The sequence below is a fragment of the Antechinus flavipes genome, chromosome 6 (genome assembly GCF_016432865.1).
Source record: "Antechinus flavipes isolate AdamAnt ecotype Samford, QLD, Australia chromosome 6, AdamAnt_v2, whole genome shotgun sequence".
Taxonomy (NCBI): domain Eukaryota; kingdom Metazoa; phylum Chordata; class Mammalia; order Dasyuromorphia; family Dasyuridae; genus Antechinus; species Antechinus flavipes.
Window position 1 is genome coordinate 212,364,142 of NC_067403.1, and position 18,768 is coordinate 212,382,909.

Consider the following 18,768-nt stretch of genomic DNA (forward strand, 5'->3'; position numbering starts at 1 on the left):
TAATGGCTATGGCTGACTGACTGACTGATTGATTGACAACTGATTGATAAGAAGAATTACCAGTCCGATTCTTTAAACAGAAGGAAATATGCAGGCAATGTTTCTCCCCTTCTGCAGCTCCAAGGACACATTGCTCATACTCCTTGAGGAATAATGAGAGGGAAACTAAACTGGGATTTAATTTAGCTTTAATATATCACTATCCCAACCAACAATGATCTTGAGTGTGCCTTGTCTGCTAGAACAAGGACTGATGGACTATGAATTTATATTTCCCATATGCCTGAACTGGCAGGTGATTAGGAGCACAGAAAAGACTATGTAAGAAAGATTAAGACTTATCATAAGTTTATAACCACACAAAGGTCACTGAATCCTCACTTAATAGATGAAGAAACTTAGAGATTCACTAACTTCCTCAGGGTCACAAGGGGAGTAAATAGGAGAGGTGAGATTTGAGCCCAGGTCTTCTAACTCCAAATCCTGTATTTTTCCACTATCCTCAAAATGACTGATTTCAGAGTAAAAATGATGAGTTTTATTTTGGCATGCTGGGCTTATAATGCCTACAGAACATCTGGTTCAAAATGGTCAGTAGGAAATTGAGGGGATGCCCATCAGTTGAAGAATAGCTGAATAAAGTATATTATATGAATATAATGGATGTAAGACATGATGAACAGGCTGATTTCAGAAAAACCTGGAAAGACGTACATGAACTGATGCTGAGCAAAGTCAGCAGAATCAAGAGAACAGTGTAGAGAACAACAAGAAGATTGTATGATAATCAGCTATCATGGACTTGGCTCAACAATGTGGAGATTCACAGCAATCACTATAGACTGGGGATGAAAAATGCCATCTTCATCTAGAGAAAGAACTGTGGAGACTGAATGTGGATTAAAATGTAGTATTTTCACCTTTTTGTTTATTTGTTTGTTTCTTTCTCATGGTTTTTTTCCCTTTTGATATGATTTTTCTTGCACAATATGACAAATACACAAATATGTTTAAAAGAATTGTACATATTTAATGTATATCAGATTGTTTGCTGTCTTGGTGAAGGGAAGGAAGGGAAGGAGAAAAATTTGGAAAACAAAGTCTTATAAAAATGAATGTTGAAAACTATATATCTATTTGGAAAAATAAAATACTATTGACTTTTTTTAAAGTACTTGTTTATATAGATAAAAAATACTTTGTTTTAAAAAAAATATCCAGTAAGTAATTGATGATGGAGGACTACGGCTCAAAAGAGAGAGCAGGGCTGGATATATAAAGCTAAGAATTATCTTCATAGAGATGATAGCTGAACCCATGGGAGCTGAAGAAATCACTGAAAAAGAGCAGAGAAGTGGGTCAGAGTGAGCACAGAATAAAGCAACCTAAACACTCTGTGAATCAATTCACTCACTTTAAAATGGGTGAGCATGCAGTGAAAGTTGCATAATACAAAACCTTGGCTTCTCCCATTGTAAGCCTTGCTGAGATCTGCCGAAACACCACAAAGTTCTGTAGTGTTGCTTCTTGTCACCTTGACACATGTAGTCAATTCAGGGACCCTCCTTTCTTCTTGATCTGGGCAAATGAACCCCATCCTGGGACCACTTATTACACTGTAATGAAATAAAAACAAAGTCACTCATCAATAATCCCATATTTATTTTCTTTATTTTTGAAGGTTGTTAAATCCTAATTATCCTGAACTATTTTCATACTGTTGAGCAGCATCAGCTTATGAAGCAAGTAATTAATATTCAATTTGCCCACAGCTCTCAGATTTACATACTAATGATGGATTTCTTAATCACCAGACTGGGTCCTGGAAAGCTTTGGCATTCACTGATTGCTCTGTAACAAACCAGAAGCAGCCACATTCACAAACAAAGGATTTTAAGAAAATATGTTCAGATATCAGACTTACAGATGTCCTTGATATCTGAAGTTCAGGGGTTTTGGTTTTTTTTCCCTAAAGCAAATGTATAAATGAGGGAGGGGTTTTGTCTTCCATGACCTCTTTTGGAGGGATAACAAGGGTCCAATACTGATATCTCCATCTCAGTGTCTGAAAGGAGATCAGAATATTGAGGGCATGGGGCAGCTAGATGGTGCAGTGGATAGAGCACTGGCCCTGAAGTCAGGAGGACCTGAGTTCAAATCTAATCTCAGACACTTAACACTTCCTGGCTGTGTGACCCTGAACAATTGCCTTAGCAAAAAAATAAAATATTGAGAGTTACAGATTTTATATATTATATATGTATAATATATATATATCACTAATTCACTATATATTCACTATATATATCACATTAATATCACCCAAACCTTTGCCATGAGCTAACTGTGACCTCAGGTCACAGTAATTTCATTTCTGAAGACCTCGGTCATTTCAAATCTATAATCAGGGATTCAGATGAGATGGTTACTAAGGTTTCTTTTGACTCTAATGATCTACAACTCTATGACCTCTCCCAAGATAAGATGCTCCATTGTCTTGGAATGGTTTCATGACAAAGGACCATAGTTGCCCACAGACTGGAGCATGGCTAAAGAAATCATGATCCATGAATGTAAGGGCATATCACAGCTTTATAAGAAACAATGAACATGATTCATTGAGACAAGCATGAGACTTGTACGTGCTCACTCTGTACCAGGCAATGTACCAGGCCCTTGGAATGCAAAAAAAGGCAAAAATAGATTGAAATTAAAACAACAGAACTTGGGAAACAATATATGCTATCAGTACAAAGTGAATGAAAGAATAAAGCCCCCCTCAAAAAAAGGCTAAATTCTGTAATTACAAGACCATGTTGGATCTCAGGGAAAAGATGAAGAATAACCCTTCCCATCCTTTCTTTGCATAAGAGGACTATAGGTACAGAACATTATGTATATTGTCAGAGTTGGTTGATGGTTTGGTTAGTTCTGCTGAATTGCTTTTTTCTTTTCCTTTTTTTATCCTTTGTTACGACATGGCTTTCTGGGCAGGGAAGGGAGAAGGATATAGTTGGAAGTAAAGGTGATATAAAAACCAAAAATATCAATAAAAATGTCTTTTTTAAAAAAAGAGAGAGGATTCAGTCTGAAGAGGTTACTGAAATTGCAGTGTTGAAAAGACAAAAGGCATCAATAAAACGGACATAGAATACAAATGAACAAGAAACCAAGTAGAGGAAAGTGATTTCTGTTATTTGAAAGATGACTATAACTTGATTGATGTAATGGGAATATTAAATATGAGGCTAGATGGTCTGAGGATTGGAACTGTCCCTCTGTAAGTGAAGCTCAATTTCATCCCAATTCTGAAGTAATAAGTTTCCATTAATAAGCTTATTCTTCATTCATTCAACAACATTTATCAAGTTTTTAATGTAGATCCTTATACTTAATATTGAGAAAGATACAAGAATAGTTGACATGGTCTCTATCTTCATGAAGTTTACATTCTGAGAAAATGGTAGGGGTGGTAAGGACATAAAAAGATAGGATATAAACTCATGTATGCAATTTTATGCAATAAAATTTACACAAAATTTATTGCAATAATTAGAAGAAAGACTAGGATAGATGAAAAATAGGAGTTCACATTTACACAGCAATCTGAGATTTGTGAAGTACTTTTCATGTATCCTTTCATTTGATCCTCACTACAACCCAGTGAGGTAGGTGCTATTAGTATTCCAGTTGTAGAGATGAGGAGACTGGGATTGAGAGTGTGATAACATTTCTAAAGTGTTTAGGACAGGGAGCAGCCTAGGATCCCATAACTAATATGTGTCAAAGGCAGAACATGAACCAAGACCTTCTTACCCTAAGTTGAGTCGCTAGGTGGTGTATGTAGTAGTATAGATGGTCAAAAGCATTGGATCTGGGGTCAAGGAAAACCTGACTTCAAATTTCAACTCGGACGTGTAATATGACCCTAAGCAAGTCACTTAAGTTGTCTGCCTTGGTTTTGTAAAACAAATAATAATAGTACCCAGGGTGATCACAAGGATAAAATGAGATCATATTTGTAAAGCATTTTGTCAACTTTCAAGTGCTATATAAGTGCTAGAAATTATTATACTAGCAATCATGACACAGAATTAGGGCTGCTTCCCAAAGAGACAGAGTGAGGTGGCACAAAATAAGGGGTACAGAGTTCAATACAAGATGGGGAAAGAAAAAGGTCATTTCCAACAGGAAGCAGGAATCAGTTGAGACATCACTGAGATATGACCTTGAAGAAGGGTTAAAGTCCAAAAATAGCCACCCCCATCCCAGAGCCTTTTCTTCTTAGACCATAGAGTGATCTAGTAATCAATTCTGTGTTTTGGAACCTATTGCTAATGTCTGCTTGGCAGAAGTAAACTAAAACCCTAGGCTCACCAACTGGGTTTAATGATTCCTACTTTACTTGGCTAAGCATCAAATTGATTTTACTCAGTGAATGAGTCTGATTAAAAAAAACATTCCCTTGTGAGGAACAGAACCAGTCTGGGAGTACCCAAATATTGATATAGTATATACCGTTAAGTACACAAAGAACCAGCAGCTTTGTCACTTTTAATTGTCTAGTTGAACATCTTCAATTAAATGAACACAGGAATTTTGGAAATTCAACCACTCTTCATGGTTTTTCAAATGCTTAATAATATGAAAGAAATAAATCTCATTTGCAAAGCTGGTCAATTTATGACTTCCATATCATGAGATCTATGCTATTATTCTGACTTGATCCCAACCTCAGACCCACTCTGTCTTCTCCAGGAGCACTTATGGCACAAGTTTAGCCAAGACCTAGAACAGCTACCAAGCATAGTTTGATAACTTTAGTCTCCCTAAAGTCATTTTAAATAAAGCTGTGTAAGACTGAAGGAAGCCAGCTGGGGTTGGTAATATAAAAGGGAGGTTAGAGATCAAGAGAAGGAAGATTTATTTCCCTTCTCTAGTTATTTAGGTATATACTACAAATATTTCTTCACAGGACTTCTATCATGAAAATAGATTTTCAGAAGGACACAAAGATTAGATGAGAGAGAGAGAGAAAGAAAGAGAGAAAGAGAGAGAGAGAGAGAAGAGAGAGAGAGAGAGAGAGAGAAGTATACTTCCATATACTTCTGCCACAAAAGTGAGAAGAAGGAGAAATATACTCTTCTCCCTGCCCCCACAAGAATCACAGAATTTGAGACAGACCATCACTGAGGAAATGCAAAATACTGAGGAAATACACAAAATTAACCCCCAACTATAACATACCCAACAGGGCTACTTTACTCTCAATTTAAAGATGTCTTTGCTGACATCAAGTTTGAATTTACCTCTTTACAACTTGGATTCCCATTGTTCTTAGCTTTCTTTACCAGCTAGAAGGTAGCTGGATGGTACAGTGGATAGAATGTCAGGTCTGAAATCAGGAAGATTCTTCTTCATGAGTTCAAATCTGACTTCAGGCACTTAACCCTGTTTGCCTCATCTGTAAAATGAGCTGGAGAAGGAAATAGCCAACCACTCCAGTATCTTAGCCAAGAAAACTCAAAATGGGATCACAAAGAATTGTACTTGAGTAAAAGTATTCAGTAAATATTGCTAAATGAATAGGAACCTATGAGAATCGCAAAACACTAGGTTAGAGGGAGAAATGTAGAAAGAAAGAAGGAAATATGTAAGTAGAGTATAAAAACTTCATCCCTCCAAAAATAAATAAATAGTAAAGCACTTTATGTTTTCATAATCTATTTCCTCTCTAGCTTCAAGATGTAACCATACAGAAAAGTCATATGCAAGAAAATAATTGTTTCTGTTGCCTAGGCCATCAGACTAGCTTGTGACCCCAATGAACTTTTTTCCATCACGAATATCTATTATTCTATGAATTTGTGATATCATAATATGTGCCCTTTGTTGAGGGTAGGAGAGGAAATTGAGATGATGAAAAAACAGGACTCTTTGTACTCTTTTCCACATGATAAATGGCCAATTACATTTGGATTTCAGTATCTGAGGGAGGCGGAGGAGGAATGAGACTGGTTGTGAACCATTTTACAAGCTGTTCTTGTGAACAACACTTTCCAAAAGAGCGTTCAGTCCTGTCAGCATTGGAGGAGGGGGCTCACCTCCTGCACATTTTAACAATTATCTTTAGGGCTGCTCCATTTCATACTGTAATGGAATGGTTATTGGCAAAAGCAATTGGATCTGTATCAAAAATAAGTTAGAGATGTCTTTTCTTGCCAACAAACGTGTTATTACTGCCTTCACAAAGGGACATTTACCTGTCTGTCAAAAATACACTTTGTTTTCCTTACATGCAAAATCCTTTTATCCTTCCAACCTTCTAGAGACAGTTGTCTGGAGTGAGGGTACACATTTTTCACAAGTGGTTTCCACTGGAAATAATCCTTATTCTAAAGCAGCCTCAATGGGTCCTTTCAAGTCTTCAAATAGCATCAATGAATTATTGCTTTTAAAAAGGACATTTATTTCCTTCCCTTTTTAATGTTCACATTCCAACTCCATCTTTATTTATCATGGGAATTAAGAGAAGTATCATAACTTCATAGGATCTCAGTTGGAAGGAACCTGAGAGGTATAAGGTCATACCTACTTTCTAATTTTCTAGTATTTCTAATTTCTAATATTCAGGTTAATATACTACTGAGTGAACTACCTTGTTCCAGTTCTGTACCCATTCTTCCAATCCTCAAAATTCTCAGGCTGGGTTATTGACAAAAAAGCTTACAAAATTTAGCTTCATACAGTTATCACATATCTGGTCTGGGTTTTAACTTGATACACTTTCAGTAACCATCTGCTACTGAATTTAAAATCAGAAGACCTGAATTCCATTATTTGGGATATAAGATTCCTATTGTACTGTGCCCTACTCAGGGCACAACTGTAGTATTGTGTTCAGTTGGGCAAAATATTTCAGGAAGAATATTTATAAGCCAGAGAACATCTAAAGGTTATTCATTTCTAAAATAGCTCAGTATTTCACATTCATACCATATGAAGAGCAGTTGGCAATGTTTAACCTGGAAAAGAAAAGATTGAACGGGTGCATGATTGCTACCTTCAAGTATTTGAAGGACTGTCATGTGAAAGAGGGATCATACTTGTTAGGGTCTTAGCCACTAGAGACAGAGTCATGGGTAGACATTGCAAAGAAGCAGTTCAATATCACATTAAGAAATACTTGCTAAAAGGAACTGGAACCTCAGTGGATGTCCATCAGTTGGGAAATAGCTGAATAAGTTATAGTATATAAATGTAATAGAATATTATTGATAATAAATGATGGGCAGGCTGATTTCAAGAAAAACCTGGAAAGATTACATGAATTGAGGCTGAGTGAAATGAGCAGAACCAAGAGAACATTGTACACAGTACAAGATTATGTGATGATCAACTGATAGACTTGACTTTTCTCAGCAAATCACTGATCCAAGATAATTCCAATAAACTTGTAATGGAAAGTGTCATCCATATCCAGAGAGAGAACTATGAAGAATGAGCATGGGTCAAAGAATAGTATTATCACCTTTTGTCGTTGTTGTGTTTGTTTATTTTCTTTCTCATGCTTTTTCCCTTTTGATCTTATTTTTCTTGCACATGTTTCACCTATATTGTATTGCTTGTTGTTTGGGGGAGGGAAGGGAAAAATTTAGAACACAGGATTTTGTAATGGTGAATACTGAAAACTATCTTTGTATATATTTGGAAAAATAAAGTATTATTGGGGAAAAAAATTAGAAATACTTGATAACAAGTAGCATTATCCCAAAGTAGAATGCCTTGGGAAGAAATGAGTTTCCTGTCACTAGAGACTTCAAGCAAAATTTTTGTGTGGACAGCTTGGCAGCCCATGGATAGAGCACTGGGCTTGAAATCAGGAAGACTCATCTTCTTGAGTTTAAATCCAACCTCAAACACTTAGTGGCTGTGTGACCCTGGGCAAGTCACTTACCCCTTGCCTCAGTTTCCTTACCTGTAAAATGATCTGGAGAAAGAAATGGCAAACCACTCTAGTATCTTTGCCCAGAAAAGCCCAAATAGGGTCACAAAGAGTAGAACACAACTGCACTACAACAAAACAAGCTAATTATGTTGCAGGAGAGAATCTTTGGCAGGTGTAGATAGAATGAGATCCCTTCAAATTCTTAGAGTCTCTGATTCTGTATCTATAATTTGCCAGTTGTGTGACTATAGATAAGTCATCTCCCTTCCCAGTAATTCAGTTCCCTAACATGTCATTTGAAGATATTTGACTAAAGTACCTCTAAGTCCCTTCCAGATTCAAATACTGCGGGATTCCAGATTCAAAAACAAAGGAGAAATCATACTTTAAGGAGAGAAAATAATCAAACCCGAGATCCAATAATGATGCAATAGAGTTAGATTTTAAGTCAGAAGTATTAAACTTGAATCTGTGCTCTGTGTGTGACTTATAATCTCCTGAAAGACAGTGTTGGATCCCCGATATCTACCATTCTTTCTAACTCTGAAACAATTTCTAGGATCCTCTGCTCCAAAACAGTTTAATCTCCACTCTTCAGTGGTTTTTCCATTTTTCTATTCCAGTATTGAAAGGGATTTCTGATGGTATCTATAATTATATTCCATCCAACACAATTGTTTGAGCTAAAAGGGCCTTTGAATATTTTCTATTCCTTGCTTTAGAGGAGAGAAAACTGAAGTTCAAAGAGAGGAATTTACTCACCCAAAGTCATAAAATCTTGAAATGACCCCAATATCAGCTATAAAACCTCTACTCATGAAAACTTCACTTTTTGATCTCATTTAATTCAAGTCCTAAATCGTGCCAGGGAAAACTAACCCTCCTAGAAAGGGCTTTGAGCAAAAACAGGAAACAAAGGATCTTGCCCTCCAAGCATTTCAGCTATAGAACTAGAAGGAATCCCAGGGGCCGTTTAAGCCAACCTCCTCAGTCTACAGATGAGGAAACTTAGACCCAAGAAGTGAAGTGGCAAGTCTGAAATTCCTGAATAAAGAGATGGAAAAAGGAAACCAGTTGGCTGTTCCCAGGCCTGGAGACTGTTCATTAATTTAAGTGACTGAACAAGGTAGATTCATAGGATTGTAGACCTCTGTGAAGAAGTGACCTCAGATATAATCTACTCCAACCCCCTCATTTTCTAGATAAGTAAATAGAGACTCAGAAGATTAAAGTTATTTGTCCAAAGTAAGTGGATAGTAAAAGGCAGAAGCAAAATGCAAACCCAGATCCTCTGTCTCCAAATTCAATACTCTTTCTTATCTAGAAATTGCTTTTCTCTACATCTACCTATTTTTTGCTAGATTTTGCTCACCCTGAAAGACTAATTCCCTTTTTAGAAATCTTTATATAAAAGCAACATGTGCCCACAAAAAGGTCAAAGACAAAATGAAATGTCCAAGTGACAACAAAATATAGCAGCACATTTTGTGGTAGTAAGGCTCAAGGAATAAAGTGAGCACCCATCAAATAAGGAATGACCGAACAAATCATAGCATGTGGATATAATGAAGCATGATTGTACAATTAGCAATGATGATGATGGATTCAGAAAAACATGGAAAACTGTGAATGACTGATGATGAGAGAATTGAACAAAACCAGAAAAAACAATATCCACAATGACAACAAGAATATCAATTAAAATAAAGCTAAGAGGAAGCCAAAGACTGAGTGACTGTAATAACCAGCCTTGCTCTTGGAGAAAAATTAATGAAACACACCTCCTTCCTCTAGGCAGAGAGGCCCAGAGGTTTCACAGGGCCAGAATATAGACATTATGAGATAAAATAGACCCCAGTTTCTTAGACTGTGATTTGCGAATCCATGTGGGGTCTGGTAACTGAATGTGGAGGTGGAAAAATTATCATTTATTATCAGTAAATGTTTAATTTATATATCCATATACTCAGAGTGACATCAAAATTTTTTTGAGTGAAAAGGAATCTCAAGTAGAAAGATTTTAAGAAGCCCTGCTATAAATGGCTTTTGTTGAACTACATTTTTGTTGTTATACAAATACTGTAAATACAAAAGAAATTGATAAACTTGTTTTAATTGCATGAAAGGATGGGACATTTAGGGCTTTCTGCTAGGAAGAGATAATAAGTCAAGTCTGCCCTCATCTTATGAATGGGCAAAATATACAGGCATATTTCATTTTATTGTACTTTATAAAAATTGTGAAGAGGGAAGGGTTGTTTGTTTATTTTACAAACTGAAGGTCTGCAGCAACCCTGTGTCAAGCAAATCTATAGGTACAACTTTTCTAACAGCATGTGTTCACATCATGTCTCTGTGTCACATTTTGATCATTCTCTCAATATTTCAAACTTTTTCATTATTTTTACATCTACTATGATGATCTATGATTAGTGATCTTTGCAGTGAGTATCAAAATTGTTTTGTGAAGCCATGAATTGTATCTATATCCATATCCATATATTAATATAATTCTTTCCATTGAAAACTTAACTGATAAATGCAATATATATTCTGACTGCTCCACTGACTAGCCATTCCCCATCTCTCTCCCTCTCTTTGGATCTCCCTCTTCCATGAGACACAACAATATTGAAAAATATTACATAATTTTAGTTGATAAATAGTGGCAGGGTTTGAAAAGACTAACACCAATTCTGAAAGAATTCCAACCTAATGGATAAAATTACATCAAAGAACATCATATACTACAGAGAAATCTTTTGTGAAAGGAAGTATTAATGGAGGAGCATTCTTTATTGTTGTCATAATTTAATATTTTAATTAATTTTAATAATAATATAATAATATTATTGTCATAGCTACCACTACCCTGATCAATCAACAGCCTCAACATCAAGGCAAGATCCTCCACCACCAAAAGGATTATGATTCTCTGATGCTCAGATTACAATTAGCATCTTTTTATCCTAAAAGTACCTTTTTATTAAGTCATGTGCATTGGTTTTTTTAAGCATTATACTGTTGCACACTAAATAGACAATAGTATAGTGTAAATATAACTTTTCTATGCATTGGAAAATCAAAAAATTCATATGACACTTTATTGCAGTGGTCTGGAACTGAACTTGGAATTTCTCTGAGTTATGCCCGTGTTGCAAGTCAGTCATTTGGTACTTGAAACATATTTTCTCATAGTATGGCATAATGGAAAGAACACTGCATTTGGAATTAAAAGACCAAATTTCACATCCTTTCTTTACTACCCACTAAATGTGTGATTTTAGCCCCTTTGAGTTTCTATTTCCTCATCTACAAAATGGAGAGATTTATCTTGCCTATTTCATGAGGTTGTTGTGAGTACCAAATTTTGTGAGAATCAAATGACATGGTATATGTGAAAGTATTTTATGAACTCTAAACTAAGATTGAGAAAGATGATAAATGATAGAAATAAGCAATGTTTGGTAGAACTATAGGACAAAATGGCACACTGATACTGTTTTAGTAGAGCTGAGAATTAATCTAACAATTCTTAATTCCACAATTTAGAATTATGTGAGACTAAGGATAAACTGTTTGGATAATTTGACTTAGTGATTCCCATGAAATCCCACATATTTCACAAAGAGGGCAAAGACTCAGAAAAGTCCCCTTATAGTAAAAATAGCCTTGACTTTGCTGTCAGAGAATCTGTAATAAAATGTCACCTCTGACATTCACTGCTTATGTGATCTTGAATACCTTATTCACCTCTCTGAGATTCCATTTCCTTACCTGTAAAAATGAAGGGAGGTCTCTTTCAGCTCCATATTTATGATAAAGTAATATTCACAGTGGCACTTTTGTAGCAGCAACAAAACAAAGCAAAAAACTAAGTTCATGCCCATCAACTGAAGGATGGCTGAACAGATTGTGGCATGGAAATGTAATGTAATATTTATGTAAAATAAGAAACAATAAATTTGAGAAATTCAGAGAACCTTGGGAAGAACAGGACATGTAATGAGTACAATAATATAAAGGGAAGCAACTCAAAGAGAAATTGAATTAGTGGACATCAGAGGCCTGATAATTCCTTGCTCTCAGAAATAGTGGACTTCAGATATATAAAGATGCATATATTGTGAGATGGTTAATGGGTTTCATTTGCTTGTTTTGTTTTGTTACAAGGAAGGATTGGGGTAGAAGGAAGGTGGAGAACAGTACAGGAAAGTAACAATGCTGTTCAAAAAAATATCAATAGTATCATTTTTTAAAGTTGCAAATAGTGGGACAGCTAGATGGCACAGTGGATAGAGTAGCAGCTCTGAAGTCAGGAAGATCCGAGTTCAAATGTGACCTCAGAAACTTAATACTTACTAGCTGTGTGGTGCAAGTGAAATGGAAAAAGCATATAGCTCCTTAGAAAATAAATTTGACAAAATGGAAAAAGAAAACAACCCCTTGAAAAACAGAATTTGTGAAATGGAAAAAAATTCATTGAACAAAACAACTCATTTAAAAATTCAAATGACCAAAAGAAAAAAAATTCAAATGACCAAATACAAAAGGAACTTAAAAAGGTAACTAAAAATAATTCACTAAAAATTGGAATTGAACAAATGAAAATGAATGTGATGTCTCAAAGAGACATCAAGAATCAATCAAACAAAACCAAAAAGAAGAAGAAGAAGAAGATGATGATGATGATGATGATGATGTAAACTATCTCATTGGAAAAATATCTGACCTGAAAAATAGATCTTGGAGAGACAACCTAAGGATTATTGGACTTCCTGAAAACCATGATGAAAAAGAGTTTAGATATCATCTTTCAGGAAATCAAGGAAAACTGTGCTGATGTCCTAGAACTAGAGGGTAAAATAGCCATTATTAACTGATCACCTTCTGAAAGAAATCCCAAAATGAAAATTCCAAGGAATATCATAGCTAAATTTCAGAATTATCAAATCAAGAAGAAAATATTGCAAGCAGCCAGAAAGAAACAATTTAAATATTGAGGAACCACAATGAGAATTACTCAGGACCTAGCAGCTTCCACCTTCAAGGATAGAAGGGCCTGGAATCTGATATTCCAAAAGGGAAAGGAACTTGGATTGCAGCCAAGAAGCAAAATGATTCCAGCAAAAACGAGCATTATTGTTCAGGGAAGAAAATGAACATTCAATGATACAGGGGAATTTCATTTATTTCTTATAAAAAGACCAGAGTTGAATAGAAAATTTTACCTCCAAATACAGAACTCAGCATAAAAAGGTAAAAAGTAAAGAGCTCTTGAGTACTCTATCTCTATTATGTCTATAGCTAGAGGGTACAAGTAAAATTTGATTTTATTGTGATGATATATAAAAAAAAACTAGAGGTGGAAAATGGATTGTACTGGAAGAAAAGGAAAATGAAGGTAAAATGAATTAAGTTGCAACTCATGAAGAAGAAAAGAAGACCTTTTATAACTGAGGAAAACAACAGAAGAGGATGAACATTGTGTGAATCTTGCCCTCATCAGATTTGACTCAAAGAGAAAATATCAGACATATTTGGCTTCATAGAAAAACTTGTCTCACCCTATAGAGAAGTGGGAGGGAAAAAGGGAAAGAAAGTGAGGGAAAGGTATAAAAAAGGGGGAGAGCTGTTTGAGGGAGGTGGTGTTCAGAATTGAAATACTGAGGAGGAGGGAAAGGGGGAAAGAGAAAAGTATAACTTGGGGAAAATAAGATACTGGGAAATATAGAATTGGTCATTTTAACTGTGAATGTGAATAGGATGAACTCTCCAATAAAATGGAAGTGAATAGCAGATTGGAATAAAAGCCAGAATCCTATAATATATTGTTCACAAGAAACATATTTAAAGCAGAGTTATACATACAGAGTAAAGGTAAAAGACTGGAACAGAATCTATTTTGCTTCAAATGAAGTAAAAAAAGCAGGGGTAGCAATCATGATCTCAGATCAGGCAAAAGCAAAAATAGATCTAATTTAAAGCAATAAAAAGGAAACTATATCTTGTTAAAGAGTACCATAGATAGGAGTAATATCAATACTAAACATATATGCACCAAGTGGTAGAGCATCCAGATTCCTAGAGGAGAAGTTAAGGGAGCTGCAAGAAGAAATAGACAGCAAAACTATACTAGTGGGGGAATCTCAATCTTGCTCTTTCAGAACTAGATAAATCAAATCACAAAATAAACAAGAAGTTAAGGAGGTAAATAGAATTTTTAAAAAGTTAGATATGATGATTATCATATCTAAAGGGGAGCGTAACAAAATTGAAAGTAAAAAAAAAAAAAACCACTGAACTAATAAACAAAACTAAGAGCTGGTTTTATGAAAAAAAAAAAAAACAAAATAGATAAACCTTTAGTTAATTTGATCAGAAAAAGGAAAGAAGAAAATCAAATTGTTAGTATCAAAAATGAAAGGGTGAACTTTCCACCAATGAAGAATTGGAGCAATAATTAGGAGCTATTTTGTCCAACTGTATGCCAATAAATATGATCATCTAAGTGAAACGGATGAATATTTACAAAAATATGGTTTTCCCAAATTAACAGAAGAGAAACAAATTGTTTAAATAGTCCCATTTTAGAAAAAAAATTAAACAAGTTATTAATCAACTCCCTAAGAAAAAAATCTCCAGGGCCAGATGGATTTACATGTGAATTATACCAAACATTTAAAGAATAATTAATTCCAATATTATGCAAACTATTTGGAAAAATAGGAAAAGAAGAAATCCTATCAAATTCTTTTTATGATACAGACATGGTGTTAATACCTAAACTGGGGGGTCAAAACAAAGAAAGAAAATTATAGGCCAATTTCCCTAATGAATATCAATGCAAAAATCTTAAATAAAATATTAGCAAAATGATTATAGCAAGTTATCCCCAGGATAATACACCATGACCAAGTAGAATTTACACTAGGAATGCAAGATTGGTTCAATATCAGGAAAACTATCAGCATAATTGACTATATCAATAATCAAACTAAAAAAAATCATATGATTATCTCAAAAGATTCAGAAAAAGCATCTGACAAAATCCAAAACCCATTGGCTTGTTTCTAGCAGTTTTTAGTTGATTCTCTAGGATTTTCTATGTATACCATCTTATCATCTGCAAAGAATGATAATATGGTTTTGCACTTTAAAACACATTTAAAATGTTTAAAATGTTTTTAACATTTTGTTAAAAACAAAATGGAGTTTTCCTTAAAATGATCAATAGCATCTATAGAAAGCCATCAGCAAGTATCAGATATAATAGGGATAAACTAGAACGATTCCCAATGAGGTCAGGGGTGAAATAAAGTTGCCCACTATTACCATTACTATTCAATATTGTATTTGGAAATGTTAGCTTTCACAATAAGAGAAGAAAAAGAGATTAAAGGAATTAGATTAGGTAATGAGGAAACCAAATTTTCATTCTTTGCAGATGATATGATGGTATATTTAGAGAATCCTAGAGAATCAACTAAAAAACTACTAGAAACAATTCACAATTTTAGCAGAGTTCCAGGATACAAAATAAATCCACATAAATCATCAGCATTTTATACATTACCAACAAAGTCCAGCAGCAAGAGATACAAAGAGAAATTCCTTTTAAAATAACTGTAGATAATATAAAATATTTGGGAGTCTATCTGCCAAGACAAAGTTAGGGACTATATGAACACAATTACAAAACACTTTCCACACAAATAAAGTCAAATCTAATCTCTTGGGAAATCATCAAGTGCTCATGTATAGGCCAAGCAAATATAATAAAAAAGACAATACTACTTAAATTAATCTACTTATTCAATGTCATACCAATCAAACTCCTAATAAATTACTTCACAGAAGTAGAAGAAATAATAACAAAATTCATCTGGAAGAACAAAAGGTCAAGAATTTCAAGAGAATCAATGAAAAATGCAAATGAAGGTGACCCAGCTGTGCCAGACCTAGAACTAGATTATAAAGCAGTGATTATCAAAAAAAAAAAAAAATTGGTACTGGTTAAGAAATAAAAGTGTTGATCATTAGACTAGGTTAGGTTCATAGGACAAAACAGTTAATTACAATAGTAATCTAGTATTTGACAAACCTAAAGACCTAGCTTTTAGGATAAGAACTCATTATTTGACAAAAACTGGTGGAAAATTGGAAATTAGTATGGTAGAAACTAGGCATTAACCCACACCTCACACCATATACCAAGATAAGGTTGAAATAGGTTCATGAATTAGACATGATGAGTGATATTATAAACAAATTAGAAGAATAAAGGATAGATCTGTGGAGAAGGAAGGAATTTGTGACCAAAAAAGAACTAGAGATCATTTTTGATCACAAAATAGATAATTTTGATTATATTAAGTTAAAAAGTTTTTGTACAAACTAATGCAGACAAGATTAGATGGGAAGCAATAAACTAGGGGGAAAATTTTACATTCAAGGGTTCTCAAAAAGGCCTCATTTCTAAACTATATAGAGAATTTACTCAAATTTATAAGAATTCAGCCATTCTCCAGTTGATAAATGGTCAAAGGATATGAACAGGCAATTTTCAGATGAAGAAATTTAAATCCCATTTCTAGTCATATGTAAAGGTGCTCTAAATCACTATTAATCAAAGAAATGCAAATTAAGACAACTCTGAGATATCACTACACACCTGTCAGATTGGCTAAAATGACAGGAAAATATAATGACAAATGTTGGAAGGGATGTGGGAAAACTGGGACACTAATACTAATAGGCTAAAGGGCATAAACTGTGCATACCCTTTACCCAGCAGTGTTTCTACTGGATTTATGTCCCAAAGAGATCTTAAAGGGACCCACATGTGCAAAAATGTTTGTGACAGTCCTTTTTTTAGTGGCTAGAAACTGAAAACTGAGCGGATGCCCATCAGTTGGGGAATGACTAAGTTATAGTATATGAATGTTATTGAATATTATTGTTCTGTAAGAAATGACCAGCAGGATGATTTCAGAGAGGCCTGGAGAGACTTACATGAACCAATGCTGATTGAAATGAGCAGAAGCAGGAGATCATCATACATGGCAACAAGAAGATTATACAATAATCAATTCTGATGGATGTGGCTCTTTCCAACAAAGAGATGATTCAAGCCATTTCCAATGATCTTGTGATGAAGAGAGCCATCTGCACTCAGAGAGAGGGCTGTGGGAATTGAGGGTGGACCACAATAGCGCATTCTCACTCTTTGTTGTTTCCTTGCTTTTTTTTCCTTTCTCACTTTTTGCGTTTTTGATCTGATTTTTCTAGTGTAGCATGATAATTGTAGAAATATGTATAGAAGAATTGCACATGTTTAGCATATTTTAGATCACTTGTTGTTTAGGGGAGGGGGAGGAGAAGAGAGAGAAAAAAATTATAGCACAAGGTTTTGCAAGGATCAGTGTTGAAAAATTATCCATGCATATAATTTGAAAATAAAAAGCTTTAATTTAAAAAAAAGAAAATAAAAAGTTTTAATGAAAAAGAGAGAGAATGAAAGACAACCTATAATAACAACAATAACTCATGGGACTGCAGACTTGCAGCATTTCTATTACTAGCTTGAATTCTAAGTCTTCAGAACTAAAGGCATCTGTTTTTAGCATTGTCCTATTTTCTTGTCTGTGCTCTTCTTCCCATTCTGTAAGTGACCTCATGCCAGTCCCAAATTACTCACTACTCTCATAGAGTCCCTAGCCATATAGCTTATCTCCCCTCCTGCTAAGCCCAAATCTCTCTTTAAATCTCTATGCCTTTATTCTACCCTCAAATCTTTTAGAGGGCAATGCTATCTTTAACCAAAGATATATTTGATAATGGGCAAAAGAATATCTGAAGAATCAAATCTCATGGAATAAACAATCATTGTTGCTAAAGAAAAGAGAAAAAAGGAGAAAGGAATATTAATAAGAATAGGCAAGTATCTGGACATTCAGAAAAATTCCTATTACTCTAAATCATAAGATTTAGATATAATACATATTTTTGTTACATGGTTATTCTTGTTAGTACATTTTGAGCAATAAACAATTTTCACAAATAAAAATAAAAATATTTTTACGACATGGACGTCATCTCATCCAGTTTCTTTGTCTTATAGATGAAGCAGTGATACCCAAGAAAGGTTAATGTGATGCTTAAGAAATTAAAAATAATTTCATTTATGTCAATGAGAAATGCTTATTTTGGCTATTATATGTTTATGTGTTAAAATGCTACATCTTTGTAATAACTTAAAAATAGATTTTAATAATCTTATTAAATTTGCCTTTTGTAAACTACCAAAAAAAAAATTTCTAGGTTGGTAGCAAACATACAAATCCTTCAAAATAATGTCTTTTATAAAATAAGAATATATCCTTAAAAATTAACTTTAAAGATGCAAATATACAAGCATTCCTGGAAATAGGATGGAACTAGACTACCTCTCCCAGCCCAGAGAAGCTTACTTGGTCACCAGATCATGTAGATGCCCAGCTCTAAATTAAGCATATGGTTAAGGGGAAGGGAAGAGAGGGGATGAATCAGAAAGGAGAACAAGAGAAAAAAGTTGTATATGGCTTGGCCTGTGCCCAGTGAAGATCCTGCCAGTCACTACTCTGCCATCCAGGAAAGGCCCGTATTTACTCCAGGAAAGATGTCAAGAAAGATGAACAAGGGACAGCCATGTTCAAAGTACCAGTGCTACTGTAAGCAATACCTCTATTTACAGTCAAATAACATCAAAATCATCTCTTTTTGCATTCTATACTCTTGATCCTGCTCCAAAGCACCCCCTTAATCAGAGCATCAAGACC

The 18,768-nt window shown here is 34.5% G+C and overlaps 1 long non-coding RNA gene across 1 annotated transcript in view; it reads right to left on the reverse strand.

The window, feature by feature from the left end:
• Positions 1-953: 953 nt before the first annotated feature.
• LOC127540342 (uncharacterized) overlaps positions 954-18,768 on the reverse strand; it is a 28,450-nt gene continuing 10,635 nt past the window's right edge. The window contains exons 2-3 of the long non-coding RNA XR_007948122.1: positions 1,415-1,616; positions 954-1,336 (exon numbers count right to left, since the gene is read on the reverse strand). This is a non-coding gene — a long non-coding RNA (uncharacterized LOC127540342). The remainder of the gene's footprint in view (positions 1,337-1,414; positions 1,617-18,768) is intronic.